Here is an 18,778-nt window from a genome sequence, read left to right as displayed (position 1 = left end):
AATTGCATGAAAAGCAATTTTATCTTAGACAGTACTTTTATTTAATGAAAATATATTTATTAAGTATGGTTTCCTGAAAATTATAATAAAGATTAAAATATTTAAGGCTTTATTACATCATGGGAAAAGATATTACATTGGCCCTTGAACAACATAGATTTGAACTGCATGGGTCCACTTATATGCAGATTTTTTCAATAAATACAGTACTGTAAATATTTCTTCTTTTGTTATAATTTTCTTAATAACATTTTCTTTTCTCTAATTTATTGTAAGATTACAATATACAATACATATAACACATAAAATATGTGTTAATTGCATATGTTATCAGTAAGGCTTCTCATAAACAGTAAGCTAGTAGTAGTTAAGTTTTGAGGGAATCAAAAGTTACATGTGGATTTTTGGCTGTATGAAAGATTGGTGCCCCTAATCACCTTTTCGAAGGTCAACTGTATATTTGAAATCACAAAAACCTTCATAAACTTTGGTGCCTAACTGATCCTTGGTCCTGTTACTTAACACTGCTGAATTTCACTTTTCTATACTTTCCAGAAGAAATTATGGTATTTATTATTTTATTTATTTAAAAGATTTGAACTTAGGTGCCTGGGTAGCTCAGTTGGTTGTGTCTGACTTGGCTCAGGTCATGTCTCACGGTCAATGGATTCGAGCCCCGACTCAGGTTCTGTGCTGACAGCTCAGAACCTGCAGCCTGCCTCAGATTCTGTGTCTCCCTCTCTCTCTGCCACTCCCCTGCTCATGCTCTGTTCTCTCTGTCTCTCAAAAATGAATAAATGTTAAAAAAATAAATAAATAAAAAGATTTGAACTGAAGAGCAAATGAGCTAATGTTTATTACTAAACACTGCCATATGTACAGAATATTATTCTATTTGGTATTGCAATATGTATTATTATCATTCAAAGTATTTATCCAATATGCAAAATATATCTTTCTGAATATGATGGTTACACTAGTTTGATCTAAACATAGTTAAGAGAGAATAGGTAGCTTTTAGATAAAGATGGAATGTTGAACACATGCATCTAATTTTGCTTGCTTAAACCCTAAAAAGGGATTGTAAAAAAAAAAAGCCACTACAGTGAAAGAACAGGAATACAATAACAACCAAATTTTGGAAGATGAAAAGCAGAGAGATTTGCATTACTGAACTACTAAGCCCTCAGAGGTCAAGTTCTTAGCTGTCAAAAAAGTCAAGACATGTATGATCTATAATTCAGAGTCCTCAACAAATCAAAGAACCGTGAGTGAAGATGTATTAAAATAAAGAACATAGGTTGAAAGATGGACTTAGAAGTAGTTAGATATCTAGACGTACTGACTCTCTAGTGGATGGGAGGAGACTTATTCTCTACAATGGGCAATACAATCTCTGAACTGAGAGACACCACTCATATTTGAGACCATGAGTCCTGAATGGAAACAATTAGGCCTAAAAATATTGAATTCTGAGACTTTCAGGCATCTTCTTTCACTTACCTGCCAGATCTCTGACCCCCAAGTAGGAAATTGGCAGAGTGTGAGCTGAAGAAACTGACCAGCTCAGAAGACTAGAGACACAGTATGAGGATTTCCCCATAAAGTCTATAGGGGAACCCAAAGTTGATACTGCTCAGTTAAAGTGCTCAGAGGATTATAGTTACCAACTTCTCCACTCTAAATAAAGACAGATATCCAGAGGCTAAAATAAATAAACAAAATACAGGTACACTAGAGGAAATAAAAATATAGTAGAAAATGAAAATATCAACAAATTTGTCATCAATTTCTCCCAGAGATGAGACACGATACTTCCTCCTTGAAACAAGAAAAAGATTTCCTCTAAAGGAATATTTAGAGAAACAAAAATTTGAAAGTTGATGTGAAAACATCAGTAAAAGAAAGACGGAGGGGCACCTGTGTAGCTCAGTCAGTTAAGCATCCATCTTTGGTTCAGGTCATGATCTTGCAGTTTGTGACTTCAAGCCCCACATCAGACTCCATGATGATAGCTCAGAGCCTGCTTCAGATTCTGTGTCTCTCTCTCTCTACACCTCCTCTGCTTGCTCTCTCTTTCTCAAAAAAAATAAACTTAGAAAAAAACTTTTTTAAAAAATATGGACCTGAAGAAGTTACCTTGAGAGAAAGGAAAAACAAATAACTAAAAAAAAAGAAAGAAAGAAAAAAGAAATGGAAAACAAAAGATAAAAGGTAATAAAGGACCTGTCAGGAGGTCTAATATCTGCAATAGAGCATACAGATAGATGGAAGTAAATATTTACCTGAATCATTCTAGAAAAATTGCCAGAATCAAGGACAAGTATCCAGCACAGAAAATAAAAACAAACTTAAATTCATCTATTTATCCATTTGGTTTGTCATTCAATAATTCAATCAGATTCCTCATGTTTTAGTAGGGACTCGTTAAAGCACTAGAAACACAGAAGAGAAAACATAGCAATACATAAAATTCCACCCTCATGAAACTTAATACTTAGTGAAGTGAAATAAACAATAGATAAAATACACAATATGTTAATTAAATATGACCATTAGACCTGTAATACCATGGTGGCCTAGGAAAGCAAACCAAAATCTAAGCCTGTAAGTGCCTCAAAGTAAAGAAACAAACTAGACTTTAAGTTATACTCAATCAATAATTCTCTTTCTTTGCTCTGTACTTCTAGATAAATCTTTCTTGTGTCTTCCATTGGGGAGTTCACCTAACCACTTTCAGTTTGGTGCTGCCTGATTCTGCTGCTCAGATAAACTCAAACTGTTAATGTGCCTCAGTTTATCTTTTAGCCCTTACATGGTTTTAAATATGAAGAGAGAAAAATGAGTAGGCAGAGTAAAGAACATTGTTTGGTTGTGGTTAAAATATTCCATAATGTGGCCAAACGAGGTAATCACATGGAAGTAACCTGTGATGATGGTATGAGGAAGGTAAGAAAGCAAGCCCTGTCTTTTTAGGATTAAAGTATTCCAGGAGAAAGGAAGAGCCAGTGGAAAAGCGATTTTGCAGGAATGTGTACAGCATCTTTGAGGCTCCTCAATAACGTAATGGGTAAACAGAAGGCTCAAAGCAGGCACATTTTCAGGTTTGTAATGTCTGAACAAGTGTATTTATCTTCATCTTTTCTCAGGATGTTTCTGATAATTCTGCTCCATAAACATGAAAGATTATATCAAGAAAAAGGCAAATATATAGAAAACTCATAGAACTAAAAAGAACCTTGAAAAAAAATGGTATGGATTGAATTGTGTCCTCCAAAAAGATGGTTTGAAGTCTTAACCTCTGGTACCAGTGAATTAAAATTTATTTGGAAATAACATCTTTGCAGATGAAATCCAGTTAAGATGAGGTCATACTGAATTGGAGTTGGACCTAAATTCAATGATTGCCTTATTTATAAGAAGACCATATGAAGATGGACACAGACACACAAGAATAGAGTCATGTGATGACTGAAGTAGAGACTGGAGTAATGTTTCTATAAGCCATGGAACACCAAAGATTACCCCCAACCGCTAGAAGGTAGAAAGAGGCAAGGAAGGATTCTTCCCTAGAACTTTCAGAGTTCTGCTGACTCGTTAATTTTAGACTTCTAGCCTCTGAAGTGTGAGAGAATAAATTTCTCTTGTTTTAAGTCACCTAGCTTTTGGTACTTTGTTATAGCAGCCCTAGGGAACTAATACAGATGGTGAGATGGAGATCCCAGGACATTAAATTTGAACGAAGATAAAAAAGCTGTACAGAAGATTCTACAAGAAGTGTTCTAACAAAAGGATAAAGCAAAAGATCTCAACAATAATATAACATACTCTAGAGAAAGACAAAGGTAATTGTCAAATTACAATAAAATAGTCCTAGATATATATCATTTACATAGAAGAATGGAGATCTCAATTATCTTAAAGGACAAAAAGAACCTGATAAATTATATTATAAAATCATGTTATAATCTATTGGAGTACAAGTGGAAATATGGGATGAATAGTAAAAATTTCAAAGAAATCTAAGATAATTAATATAGATGACAAGTATTGATTCAAGGAAAAGTAAAGAATAAAATGTAATCATTTTACACTTTGATATTCAGCTGTATTTATATTCAGTATGATCACTGAAAATACATTTAGCTTTAATGGGGCACCTGGTTGGCTCAGTCAAGCATCCAACTTCAACTCAGGTCATGATCTCATGGTTTGTGAGTTCGAGTCCCACGTTAGGCTCACTGCTGTCAACATGGAGCCTGCTTTGGATCCTCTGAAACCCCCCCCTCTGACCCATGCCACTAATTAAAGAACAGTAGTTCACATGTCTTATAAAGAATTAAAAATATATGAAAATACAAGTATAAAGAAAACTAGAAGGGTTAAAGTAGTTGCCTCTTGAGAGAGAGAGTCAGAGGAGGAAGGGAGGATTGTGGTAAAGAATATACTGTTAAGATTAAATACTATTTGAGTTGTAATTCAGGTACATTGTTTAATAAAGTAAAAACTAATTTAAAATACTTCATACAACATTTATTGCACCAGTTTAATTGATGAAACACAACAGTAATAAAAATGGAAATTTTTAAATAAGAAGTGTTTCACTAAGATAAACACAACTTATTCCAACCATGTTGCAAAGACTGGCTCAATCGTAGCTTAGGGTAGTAAGGCATACACCAACACCCAGGACTATGGATTTCATTTGTTAAAGAATGAATCATGCTAAATCTCAATGCCTTTTCTACACTCAAAAAACACACAGAATGGTTTATATTTTTCTCATTATCTTGATCAAACTAAGCTGTTTGAATTTTAAAACATGTAGCCTTCAGGGGGAAAAAGTAAAATCAGCATGTTTACTACAAAAAGTATGAAAATATTCTAAAAACACTGACCTGGCAAATATTTGATGAATGTACTCGGCCAATCTCCATATTGTGGCATCAAAAATGTACTGAGAAGTGAAAAAGCAAGCCAGTGTTATATTAATTGCCTCATTTCTAATGTGTAGAAGAAATAAGGACATTTTGTTATAATTCAAACTATTTCAGAAATCTTGGCTCCAAATCAGAAGTTCTTTACTTTAAATGTAGGCTTCTGTTCTGTTAGATGCTATATAACTGGCTTCACATGGAAATATTTTTCTTTAGAATGCTGCCTGCCGAGGACTTTGTGAAAGTTGAGTTGCTACAGTGATATGCTGCTTTAGTGTTTTTAGGTTTTGTGGTAGAAATATAGATGATAATACGTAGATTTTTTAAATTTAAAATACCATTTCCATTTATGTTAATTCAACAAAGCTATGAATTAAATGACGGCGGTAGTCAAGTATAAATCTTAGATTTTTGCCCATTGAAAGCAAGCTTAATAAATTCATTTACTCTATGACTCCATACATTTAAATATGAGCCCATTTTGATAAGGAATATGGGAAGGAGTCTCAGTGTTGGTTAATTACAGACACAAGAAAAGCAAAGCCAGTCAATTTGTTAACTAATAAATGTTTATTAGTGGACACAGCAGCTACTACGGAACAATAAATAAGAATAGGATAAAGAAAATTGGATGTGATTAATAATATTTGATTCAATTATATAATAGAAGATTTAATACTATAGACTATTTTGATATTAAGACTTACTTTTGAGGGTATGTAAGTGAGATGAAAGTGCCAACAAAGAAAATCTCTTCTGAGCACAAATCTTGGTACAATTTTTGTGTGCAATTCTTTTGTCTTTGGACATACTGTAGTTTATCGTAGCTGTCCTGCTTGTATCTCCCATATGGATGTAAATTCCTTGGGGACAAAAAACAATAACATCTGTTTATTATTAAACAGCAAATCCAATCCTCTTCAAAATCCCTGGCATATATAAGGCATGCAATACATGTTTTTTCAATGAACAAATGAGTGACTGCACCCATGGCAGTTGTCACTGAAAATTTTTGTCCCACGACCTGGAAATTCTGAAAAAAAACAATCAAGCAGAGACAGTGATCTTGCACTCATTCCATTTATTAAAATTCATTAGTTACTGTACTAGAATTCTACTGTAGTAGAATATAAAATTAGATAATTCAGGAGACATTAAATTAAAAATATATTGATCGTTATAATCCAGTTTCAAATTTTATGGCAATTAAGAATATCTTAACCTTATTACATTGCTGAACTTTTTTCCCATAGGACAAATACTAATCTCTTAATGTTCAAATAATCTCATTAGTTATGTAAATTGCTGATCCCATTTTACAGACATGGAAACTGGAATAGAATGATTAAGTGACTTGCTGAAGATCACACAATTAATAAATGGTAAAACCCAGAGGTGCCTGGGTGGCCCAGTCAGTGAGGTGTCCAACTCTTGATTTTGGCTCAGGACATGATCTCACAGTTGGTTGTGAGAAGAAATCCCTTGTTGGACTCCACGCTGGGCATGAAACCTACTTAGGATGCTCTCTCTCCTCTCCATCTTCCCTTCCTCCACTCTATCTCTTTCTCCCCCCAGATTTTTTTTAATTAAAAAAATAAGTGGTAAAACCCACACTTAAAAACACATACTCTAGTTTGCTCACAGAAATAATCATTTAAAGCTAGAATTCACAATAAGATAAGAAAACTTTCAAAAATGCACACATTCAGAGGAAGTCAAAATTTGAGAGTCAGATATTAAATCCAGGTTAAATAGGATTAAAACAAGACAGGGCTTACTGAATCATGAAACAAGCCTATTTGAAGTCATGAGAATTTGTAGTGACATAAAAACAGATGAACAATTTACGAGTTATGGCTTAATGCCTTTGAAAACTTGTTCAATTTCCAGAATCATAATTGTTTTAACTTGAAGAATAGTATTTGTGAGCCTAAGTGGATTTTGTTTAGTGGGACTCTGGCAAAGAACATTGTCAATCACTGGGGCAGACTATTACTGTTGAGCAAATACTTCAGTTTTTTTCTTATAGGGCCCCTTTTCATGGGGAAGTCACGGATCTACACCCAGTTGAACTCAGGCATGGCCATGTGATTTACTCGGACTAATCAAAAGTGTGGAAGCTTCTGGGCAGAATATTTAAGAATGAACTCATGGTTTGCTACATCATTTTTCCTTCTATCACAAGATTGACAATTTTCCAGACAGAGGCTTCTCCTTCGTCTGAGATTCCAAAGAAACGAGGACATGGACCAGAGAGACAGCTGCCCAGAATGAACACATTGCATGCATGAGAATTGAATCTTTACTCTTATAAGCTGGTGAGTTTTCTGAGGTTATCTGTTCCTATCATAGCATAGCTTATCTGAGTGATACAGTTAAGATAGCAACAAATATGCGTTTTTTTTCACCTTGGTGCAAGTGCCACTGCAGTGAGCAACAACAAAAAAGCCCCATAGTCTCCATCCTCAAAATGCTTTCATTTCATCAGTGTTACAGAAGCCAATAAAGCAACAGGAGTTTCCTATAATATCAGGGAAAGAATTAAGGTACTAATGATAATATATTTTTAAAAAGGAATTGAAAGTTTTAATCAAAAAGAAACAACAAGAAAAGAAGGGCAGATACCAGAGAGTGCATTTAGTATTTCTTTAGAACAGGTCAGGTGGTAATGAAGCATATGTACTCTGGGCCTAATATTGAACATTTAAGGCAGATTACTCTAGATATCAAAGGTAATGCAGGGAATCATACTTTTTAAAAGTATTTGACATCATGTATGTAATTCATAATAAGATTTAACATATTTTCCTTTCTTCTCCCAGTCCATCTTATTTACTATGCTTTCCAATCTGTCAGTGCTCATTTACAAGTCAGAGAATACCACTGACACCTTTTAAATGTGGGTAAACACAAAGTGGATTATGTGATATGCTTCCTATGCTGACATAATTACACAGTAATTGTTTAATAAGGTGACTTAATCTTCTATATTCCGTCTATTTATTAAGGATTTCCCTTTCAAGCATAAAAAAATGTTCATAACTCAACCAAGTGAGATAAGAATGTTAATCATTTTCCCATATCACTCTGTGTTTTGATTATATTTGTAGGGCTTTGTTAGAGTTTAAATCATTTTATAGAACCCTGAAATTGTAGGCTATTTATACAGCATTAATTTTTTTCATTTACAAAAAAGTATATATTTTGAAGTCAAATTAGATTTAATGAAGTATTGTAACCACCAACAAGTAAAGTCCTTGTTGGATCACAAAACTCTACTTCAAAATCAGCCTTTTTAAAATTTACTACTTTTTTTTACCATACAGTGTAATATTAGTTTCAGGTATAGAATTAATTGATTCAGGACTTTCCATACAATACCTTGCACATCACAAGTGCACTCCTTAATCCCCATCACCTAATCACCTATTTAACCCATCCTTCCACCCACTTCCCCTCTGGTAACTATCAGTTTGTTCTCTATAGTTGAGAGTCTGTTTCTTGGTTTGGCTCTCTTCTCCTCCACCCCACCATGTTTATTTGTTTTGTTTCTTAAATCCCACATATGAGAGAAATTATGTGGTATTTTATACAGAATTATTTGTGGCAACTACCTGATGAGTTAATGCTTAGAATTTGGTCTATGCATAGCAAAGATATGTGTCCCCAATCTGTTTTATTTGTTCATTGTTAAATGGGCATTATTTCTATTATAAATAGAAATAATCGGTTATTTGGCATAAAAGGACTGAATTGTTCATCTGAATCACATCAAATACTAGCTTACTGAAAATCATCTATGTACTGTAATGATATTTTAAAGCGCCTGACATTTACAGCAAATCATGACACCACTATCTGTCTCACAAATTATTATTCAAGAGGTGTATGACATTGTCATTTCAAGTGTGTCTAGAGCAAGATGTTGTTCAGCATGCCACCATAGACGTGTAAATGGAATTTGGTTTCTGCAAAAATTTTATGTGGATTTATACTAAATATGCTTAGAGAAATTGATTCCATGTAAAGGCATATAACTGGGATGTATTGTTTTGTGTTTTTACATTTAGGTAAAAAAATCTATAAGACACAGATTAGTTGATGATGATTCCTTCCCTTTCTAATATATTTTTTATGAAAATGACTTGCAAGTTTGCAAGTGCAGCCATGCCTTCTATCCTGAGTTCAGGTCTGAATTTCCAACAGGCTGGACATTCTTTAGCATATCCTATCAAAAGTAACAAGGGCAAAAACTAACAAGGGCATGGTTCATGTCTGCTGTGTTCCTTGATGTAACTCCAGTGCCAGGGACAACACTTAAGAGATGATTAATAAATTAATAATCGTATTTACTTAATCAATGATTATTATTAGCTTCTGCCTAATATCCCAGGGGACAGAATAAGTTGAAGATAAATTTCACATGGCAGCTAGAACAATCTTTTGTAAACACCAGCTGAATAACATTATTTCATTTCTTAATCCATCTATGGCAGACCATTTCTCTCAGGGTAAAATGCAAACGACTGTATGGAGTCAGTAAAGCCCCCTGGAAATGTTAGCCCGATACTTTGCTTACAGAATTCCCAGCAGTCTTACCAGGTGAATTAAGAAGATCACTTCCTGGCAAGTTCAGGAAACCTCAGAATATTTGGGGATCTTGAGAAACAATTCACCTAGATATTATAGGCAAGTATAATGACAAGTATTTGGCTTGGCTTCTCGCCTTGAGAGGCTACTGAAAGTTCATTCTAGATTTTCCTTATAAAAAGTTCCAGCAAAGCAGATTTTAAAGGATCTATATGATCAATCACTATTCTTGCTGAGTTTATGAAAAAAAATTGGCTAAGTTCGTTAAACCTGGAATTGTTTTTATGAACAAATGAGCTTTATTTGGTTATCTCTGGAAATAAAAAATGAAATTATAGAGAAAAATTATGTTTCAATAATGCATCCTTATGGATATTATTTTAGTTTTGATTAATTGTCTTTAAATATTTGTTGTTTGCCTTAGCTAGACCATGTGAGGTAAATTACAGAGAGATTGCCATAATAGCTCATATATAAACAATCTTCCTGTTTACTACTCTGTGGGGATAATAAAAGGGACCCTATGAGCATATGATTAAACATCTGGACAATGGAATGGGCTTCTCGGTAATTGTGTAACCATCTATCACCTTGATCAATTCTATATGGCTGGACTAATAATACCTCTCCTTAAAAGTTAGAGTGTATACCACTCCACAGGGTTAACTATGAAATTGTGGAGATAATGGATGGCCCTGCCCCCTTTATAATTGGACTGGGTAATGCTCTTGAGGATGCCCTTATTCCTGAGACAGGCCAACTCCCACTTGCCATCAAGAGATCTTCATGGATTGAAAGTGTGAGGAATAATCAGTGTTGGATATATTTCGGAGAAAAGGATTATAGGATATGCTGACAGTTTGATGGCAACCAGAAGACTTGCTACTTACTGAAATGAAAAAGTCAAGGGGAAGAGTAAGCTTTCATTTTTCACATGTGTTTAAAATGTGTACTAAATGTCTAAATCCATGTAGTAAGTAGTTAAATGTTTGAGCTTGAGCTCAAAGGTAGAAGTCTGGGTTTGAGATCTAAATCTGAATATTGTCAGTGTATGCATAATATTTAAATTGCCTTTATCTGCATGGTATTGGAGTGTGTGGTAAGTGCAGATAGATATGGGGAAAAATCCTAGGACTAATCCAACTGTTAGAGGTCAGCAACCAGTACCTGAAACTGAGAAAAGTAAGTAAAACCAGTAAGAGGAAGTGGCCAACTATACCTAATTGTTAGACTGACCCTTTGAATTTACCATTGTATTTATCAACTTGGCCATTCTGATTCTTGAAGAGAGCTTTTCTGCAAAGTCATAGGATTCTGAAAGGAGACAAGAGAGAATTTGATGTGAACAGCCATACCTTTGAAAGAATTTTGCTATAGAGAAAACAGAATAAAGCAGTAGTTGGATAAAAATATGGAAAAAAGAGAGGTTTGTGTTTTTGAATAAAAAAGAGCTTTCAGAATGCTTTTATGCTGATGGGAATGATTTAGTAGATACTAAGAACTCGATTAAGGGAGGATAGCTAGAGCTATCATCCTAAATAGGTATGAGGAAATGGGTTCTACTGTCCACTTAGAGAGGTTGGTGGATGAAGGGCATAACATTTCATCCACAATGGCAGTAATGAAGGCAGAATACAAGGATGCTGTTGCAAACAAGTAGGGCAAGTTGCTCTGGTAGGTTATATGTACATTTTTTTAATGTTAATTTATTTTGAGAGAGAGACAGAGAGAGAAAGAGAATGAGAAGGGAAAGGGACAGAGAGAGGGAGAGAGAGGATCCCAAGAGAGCTCTGTGCTGTCAGTGCAGAGCCCAATGTGGGGTTTGATCTCATGAACCATGAGATGCTGACCTAAGCCAAAATCAGAGTCAGATGCTTAAGCTACTGAGCCACCCAGGCACCCCTATAATTTTTAAAGTAACAGAAATATCATAACAAAAAGAATAGAGAGATAGTAAAATATTCCAGGGGGAAAAAATAGTGAAAAATTACCACTAGTTGGCAACACTGGGGCCTATGTGAAGTTTATGATCCTGATTCTAAAATAAGACCCATCGGTATAATTGTGAATTTATCTCCAACCACCATCAGTTGTGGTTGAGCTCAGGCACAGATAGACAGAAGAAGAATATAAGTAATATTGTTGTTTTCCAGATAACATTCATGAAGCAAGAGAACGTAGCTTTCTATTCATCCTCACGAACCAGGGAATCTTAGTTTTAGAAGCAGGAAGAAAAGATGTGGGTATGGGAAACAGAGAGACAATATGTTTTGTAATGTAAGTCTCAGAGGGGTTTATAGATTGTAGGAATGGATATGCAAAGGTAGTGAGATGGAGTGTTAGGGCGTTGGGAACACAGAATGAGATGTTTGAAATTTGGTTTATGGAGAGGTTGCAGTAACTTATAATAACCAACACTAAAGGGTGACTATATGTGGCTGAAGTCAGGGAGAGAATATTACCTTGGAAAAAGGCACTGATAGGCCAAGGTATTAGAAACAGTATCTTTATTAATATAGAATTCATAAAAATTGGCCCAGTAATCTATAGATGCCTCAAAAAAGTAGGCATAGGAGATAGTATGTACACCATTGATGAAATTCCGTCTGTATTTTTATAGAGAGAAAGAATGACTTGGAAGCAAGACTGAGGAGTGAGGAGAATGCTGACCCCAAATGCAGGCCCAGTGGTATGAAGGGTATGGAAAAAATATGCCTGGGGACAGTTACATGACAAGCAGTATCCTTCGGGGAATGCTAAATTTTAATATAATAATGATCAATGTTAATCTTTAAGAGGATGATAGAATAGTTAGTATTTCCAAATAAGATCTTTTAACCCCATTAATTTTTGTGCTGCTCATGAAAATAATGTTACACACAATAAACTCAAAGCAGCCTAGTATAACGGTAAGACTTTAGGCTCTGGAGTAAGAACGGGCTAAGTACGCTTTTCATTATTTCATATGACAAATATGTGACCTTGGGCAAATTGCTTAATGTCATTGTGACATTGTGCTTTGGAGAATGATGACTTTAGAGTCTGAAGCTTTAAAGGTACACCTATATATCTCCCCAAATCAAGTTCTTAGTCACCTTGATACGTGAGAAACCTAAAAGGAGTATTTCCTTATTTGGGAGACGGAAGGGGAGGATGAAAGTATCTTATAAAAAATAACTTTTGAATTCTAAGCCTATCACATATCCTAACAATGGCAGTGAAATCTGGTACTTCTAAGGGCATTCTTTTACATGGGAAGAACTGAATATTTTGAGAACATAAAGAGTCCACATCCTCTGGTGAGATTACTTAAGAAAACTTAATACATTTGATAAGAAAATCCTCAAATCCAAAGGTTCTGTGAGGCAAGCTTGAAGCAATGACTTCAAGTTTCTTCTCAGCAGTACTAGGGGTGAAAAGCAAGTGCCAGATTGTATGCCTGAGTATAATATCTAATGCAGAAAAAGGACAAAGCCATTAAGTGGGCAAAATTCTTGATCAGGATGGGAGAAAATCAGAACTTGGGGAACACAGAAATATTGGGGTACAATTCCAATTTTTTTCCAAATGTTTTTCTGCTTTGTTTATTTACTTTCCCATTTTTCATGGCATATTCTCTTCTATTATTCAATAATTTCTCTGGGTTTATTTATTATTCTGACCTATCTCAAAAATCACAAATTAAGACAGGAAAAACTAACACATAACCATAAACCATACCTAATCTTAATTCAAAAGGAAAAGTATATTGTTATAAGTACAAACACAATACACTTTAAAACACTAGTGTATGGAAGAATTTCTTGGTTGTTCTGAGGTATATTTTGATGTTTGTTTTTATCTGTTATGGAACATGGCCATTCAAAATATTTATACCCAATGTGCCTATAAAAATATACATCTGAGTCTATAAGCCAAAGAAGGCATGCCTTCTTTATTTTGCATGTATCTCTAATTTTTGCTTAAAGTTTATTTATTTATTTATTTTTTTGAGAGAGAGAAAGCACAAGCAGGAGAGGGACAGAATGAGAGGGAGAGAGAGAGAATCTCAAGCAGCTTCCACACTGTCAGTGCAGGGCTGATGCGGGGCTCGGTCACGAACAATGAGATCATGACCTGAGCAGAGATGAAGAGTTGGGAGACTTAACCAACTCGCCATCCAGTTGCCCCTGCATGTGTTTCTAAATTTTAATAAACAATTACAATAATTGTCCTGGAATGAAATAATTATATTATTCCTCCTTCACTTGCATTTAAATACAACCATCTACTTACTTGCCACGAATTGTGTGTCATTCTTTTTCTGAAATATGCAGAAGTAAAAATAATCCACAACTACTACTGAGTTTCCGTCTTACAAGAGCTTCTACCTCTCTCTAACCCTCCTCTAACTGCTTTACTTCTAATTCTCACCTGGATCATTAAAAGGGCCCCCTTTACTGATTTTCCTGTCTCCAGACTTGTTCTCAGGGTTCAACAGCTCTGCTACTCATAGAGTGTTATAAAATACAAGTTAATCCTCTGTTTAATGTCTTTTCACTGTTTCTAAAATAAAGTGATGCAAGATTCTGTGTGATTTGGCCAGTATTATACTTTTCACTTTTTACCTAAGGATGCCATTTCTGTTTTTCTCCATATCTTACTGGCCTCACCTACTGTATTCCTGAGCCACCCTCGCCCTGCCTTCCTTACTCTCTAACACACATTTCACCAGTCTCATTCACCATTCACAACTCAACTTAATATCATTGTTTCCAGAAAGCTTTCTTTCTTTGAGTAAGTATGTTAGAAAATATTTACTTACATATTTACTTACATCTTCTTCGGCACCATGCCTTGTACAAACCAAAGGGAAATTAGTCTATCGTCACCATCAAAACCTCCTTAAATTCCAGTACTGTTATAGAATGCTGTGAACCAGGAAGAAGAAAATAAAGTAGGAAGCAGTAGGTATATACAGGGTCTGCAGATGGACTGTGAGAATATGAACAAAGCACTGATGTAACATACTGTGGGAATTTTTCATATCTTTAAATAATGACTTGTATAGTGACATCAGTGACAGATTCACATTCACGATAATTTTGAGCAACTACAAATGTATTCAGTGAATTGTGTCATTTTGTATCCATAGTTGGCCTATTTTATCTGTTAATATTCCATTTAAATATATACAAATGCAAGTGTTAACTCTTTCTCCGTATGAATGTGGAAATAGTCCTTTGATGTTATTTTAAATTACTTTTTCAAATTTCAGCCAACTGTGGTTTTCTTTCCCTTTTTTCTTCCTTTAAAATGATAATGATCAAATGTATGTTTTTAAGATAGTTTTTATACTATTTTTTTAGTTTGTATTAATAATAGAAACCATTTGATATGTACCTAAAATTAAGAGATTCAGTTGGTTGTTGATTATTGTTCATTATCAAATAATTGATTAGAGACTTAATTTCTGAAAAGCAAGTATCTAATCAAAATATTTTGTTACTAGTGGCTGATTTCTAGTTCTCTTCATAGATTTGCTAATACTTTTGTTATAAAAATCAGCTTTTTAATAGTTTATTTTCAATAATTTAAAAATAATTATTTAGCATTTTTTACATGACTAGGATTGCTTTGTTTTTTGGCATGTCTACTGAACTAAAATGTGAAAAAAAATGTTTGTTTTTCATTTCTTTTTCCCTGGTTTCAACCCACCCCAAGAAATCAGGCAGAAAAATGAAAGTCTTTTTTTCTAATGAGGAAACAACAATGAACTTTTTGCAAAATAACCTAAGTAGCTTTTAAATATCAATTAGTATTGTGTTCCTGTGACCTAGACCTCAAAATGTTGGCTAATGATACTAAGTTGGCTGATATTTAAAAATATTTTTTAAAAAGGAACACGTGAGACCTTTGATGGATTAAATAAATTAAAATCACAATTTGTAGCACTTATCCATTTATGAATTTATATAAAAAGCACATATTGTGCATTTAATATGTCCAATACATGAGGTTAGCATTGGGCAACTAGAATGATTATAGAGAGACAAAGCCTCTGCCTCTAACTAAATTATATTCTTACGTGAATGATATTTACTAACCAAATATTAATGTAAGAAAACCTATTTACAAACTGTATTAAATGCCATGTAGGAAAGGAGTAGAGTGTCACAAATGTAAATATCACAGGAACTTGACTTAGTCAAGGCAATCAGAGAAAGTTTACCTGAGAAAAATTATATTAAAGACTTAAAAGAGAAGTGTGCAAAAAAAAAATGGGTAGGGGAACATTAAACAGATGAAAAAAGCATAATGTTCCATAGACTAAAGGAAAGCCCAGTATAGGTAGAACATGAGAAGTAAGGATGATGAGAAGACTATGGGCTGGGTCATAGACATTCTTACAGGTCATATTGAAAAACTTTTGTTTCCTGAGAGAAACAATAAAATGTAATCCGATATTTATTGATTTTTGGCCCAGGATCCTTTTTCTCTAACTCTGGCAACTATCCCAGTTTTCATTTATGAATCCCCCTGTCAGTCTGCAAGGCTCAGAAGGCTCCATTTTCTTGACCTAGGCATAAGATGTCCCCCTGGCAATCAGTCATATCCATCAAAGCTCAACCTTTGGCTTGAACCCCTGAAAAGAATTTTCTCATTTCTTCTGATTTGAACACCAAGATACATAAGTTTGGGCTGCCACAGCCATCTTGTACATGTAATCATGAGAATGAAGCCTGTAGAAAAAGAAGAAAAGAACAAAAAGTTGGAGAATAACCAGGTCCTGACAGCATTGATATACCTCAATTCAAGTTCCATCTTGAATTTTTTTTTAATTATTTTATTTATTTATTTTTTTAATTTATTTTTGGGACAGAGAGACAGAGCATGAACGGGGGAGGGGCAGAGAGAGAGGGAGACACAGAATCGGAAACAGGCTCCAGGCTCCGAGCCATCAGCCCAGAGCCTGACGCAGGGCTCGAACTCACGGACCGCGAGATCGTGACCTGGCTGAAGTCGGAGGCTTAACCGACTGCGCCACCCAGGCGCCCCCCATCTTGAATTTTTAAGTATATTAGCTAAAATTTCTCTTTTCATTAGGGCATTTTGTTCATTTTTTCACCCTTAAAAAGATCTGACATTAAAATGTATTGTTATGCAACTTGAAGATAGTAGAGAGAGAAAAACTACGTTTAGGAATAGTTTGGATAGAGATACGAGTAACATATGCTGCACAAATGAACTGTGGAAATGATGGTATTGATAGGGGAATATCAAAAAAAAAATATTTACCAGGGTAAAGCCTGGTGTATATAAATGCATTTTGAAGCCATTGGAATATAAAAGAAATAACATGAAGGAAAGGGTATAAAAAATATCAAGACAATTCTCCTAAACTTAAGAAGATAGTATTCAAAGGGCGCCTGGTGGCTCAGTCAGTTAAATAGCCGATGTTGATTTCGGCTCGTCATGATCTCACTGTCATGAGATACAACCCCCACATCAGGCTCCATGCTGGATGTGGAGCCTGCTTAACGTGGAGAGCTTAACACTCTCTCTCCCTCTCCCTTTGCCATTCCCACCTAAAAAAAAGGAAATCAAAATATATAAGGATCTCATAAAACTCAGAATAAATAAATAAATAAATAAATAACCCCATTGAAATGTGTAAAAGACCTGTATAGACATTTCTCACCAAAAGACATACAAATGGCCAACATGTGTATGACGAGATGCTCTTCATCACTAATCACCAAGGAAATGAAAATCGAAACCATGAGATATTACCTCACACCTGTTGGAATGGATATTATGAAAAAGACAAAAGATAATAGGTTTTGGCAAGGGTGTGGAGAAAAGGAACTATTTACAGTCCTAATTCTGATTCTGAGAAAATCTTCCTTTATTACTGAAACCAGGTAAGATATTTGGTGGTTCTTGCATTCCTTAACTTCCATTAAATTAGTGTCATTTTCATCGATCGTTACTCTTTCAGATGCTTCAGTTATTCTGAGCTACAAAAATTCCAGTATCAAATTCTTTCCTGTTACTATTTTCTGTTTCCCTGATTGGTACCAAGAATATGGGTATCTTTATCATTTAAAAATTGTTTTCTAATTCCTACTTTTTATTTCTTCAGTTTTTTTTATTTCAATTATGCCACCTTCTAAACGGTCTATGTTTACTTTGTTTTGCTCTTCCATGCTTATGCTTTTTCCTTCAAATACTGTGGATAGTTTGCTGGTTGCTTACTGATCCAATGGATACCTCTGTTAACATGATTTTTTGATTTATCAACTTAAGTCTATCTTTTGACATTTTACTGTAAATGTTGAACTTAACACCTTTTGAATTCATTCCACCTTTTATCATCCTCTGTTTCCTCACAGTTCTAAGATTAATGATTTAGTATTTTAAATTCTTCTTTTGGTTACAGTCTTCAAGGTAATGCACTTCTTTTCAGAATAACTATTTACTTTGAGAAGACAGAGATATACCTATTCTCTTTTGTAAGGAACTCTCTTTTATATTCCTGAGTGTTATCTTTCTTTCTTTCTTTCTTTCTTTCTTTCTTTCTTTCTTTCTTTTCTTCTTCTTCTTCTTCTTCTTCTTCTTCCTTCCTTCCTTCCTTCCTTCCTTTATTGCTCCCTTGCTGCCTTGCTTTCTTGCTTTCTGTGTGTTATCTCACTAGGATATATCTCAGGCTGACATTTAAATGCTCTAAGAATTAATTGTTTTAGCAATCACTTGATCAATCACTTTTCTTCAAAACTTGAAATATGCCTAGATCGTTTGGTACTAAGAATATGTCAACTTCATCCAGAGCTTCTGCCAATTCTCTTTTTTCAGATACCAATCCACTTCCAATAACACTTGCTTTATTTTTCTTCAGTTTTTATTTAAATTCTAGTTAGTTAACATATAGCATAATATTGTAGGATAGAATTTAGTGATTCGTCACATATATAACACCTAACAATAGCATTTGTTTTAGATAGCACTTGTAGGACATGTGTTTTAATACAGGTAGCCATCTCAGACACATATTTTCTCTTTTATCCTTTAATATCAGCAGGTTTGATCGGTGACCCCTTGATCCAACCAAAATAATCTTTATTCTGAGTTTGAACTGCTAGAAATTATCTGAATCTTTTTTTTTCTGCTCTTCAAAAAACTCCAAATTTTGTATGCAAATTTACCAATATCAATTTTAGGTTTCAGGGAGGAACAGTATAAAAAGCAAATCACACCCTTTATCTAGGATT

This window comes from Panthera uncia, chromosome B1 (assembly GCF_023721935.1).
Source record: "Panthera uncia isolate 11264 chromosome B1, Puncia_PCG_1.0, whole genome shotgun sequence".
Lineage (NCBI taxonomy): Eukaryota > Metazoa > Chordata > Mammalia > Carnivora > Felidae > Panthera > Panthera uncia.
This window is presented reverse-complemented; position numbering follows the sequence as displayed.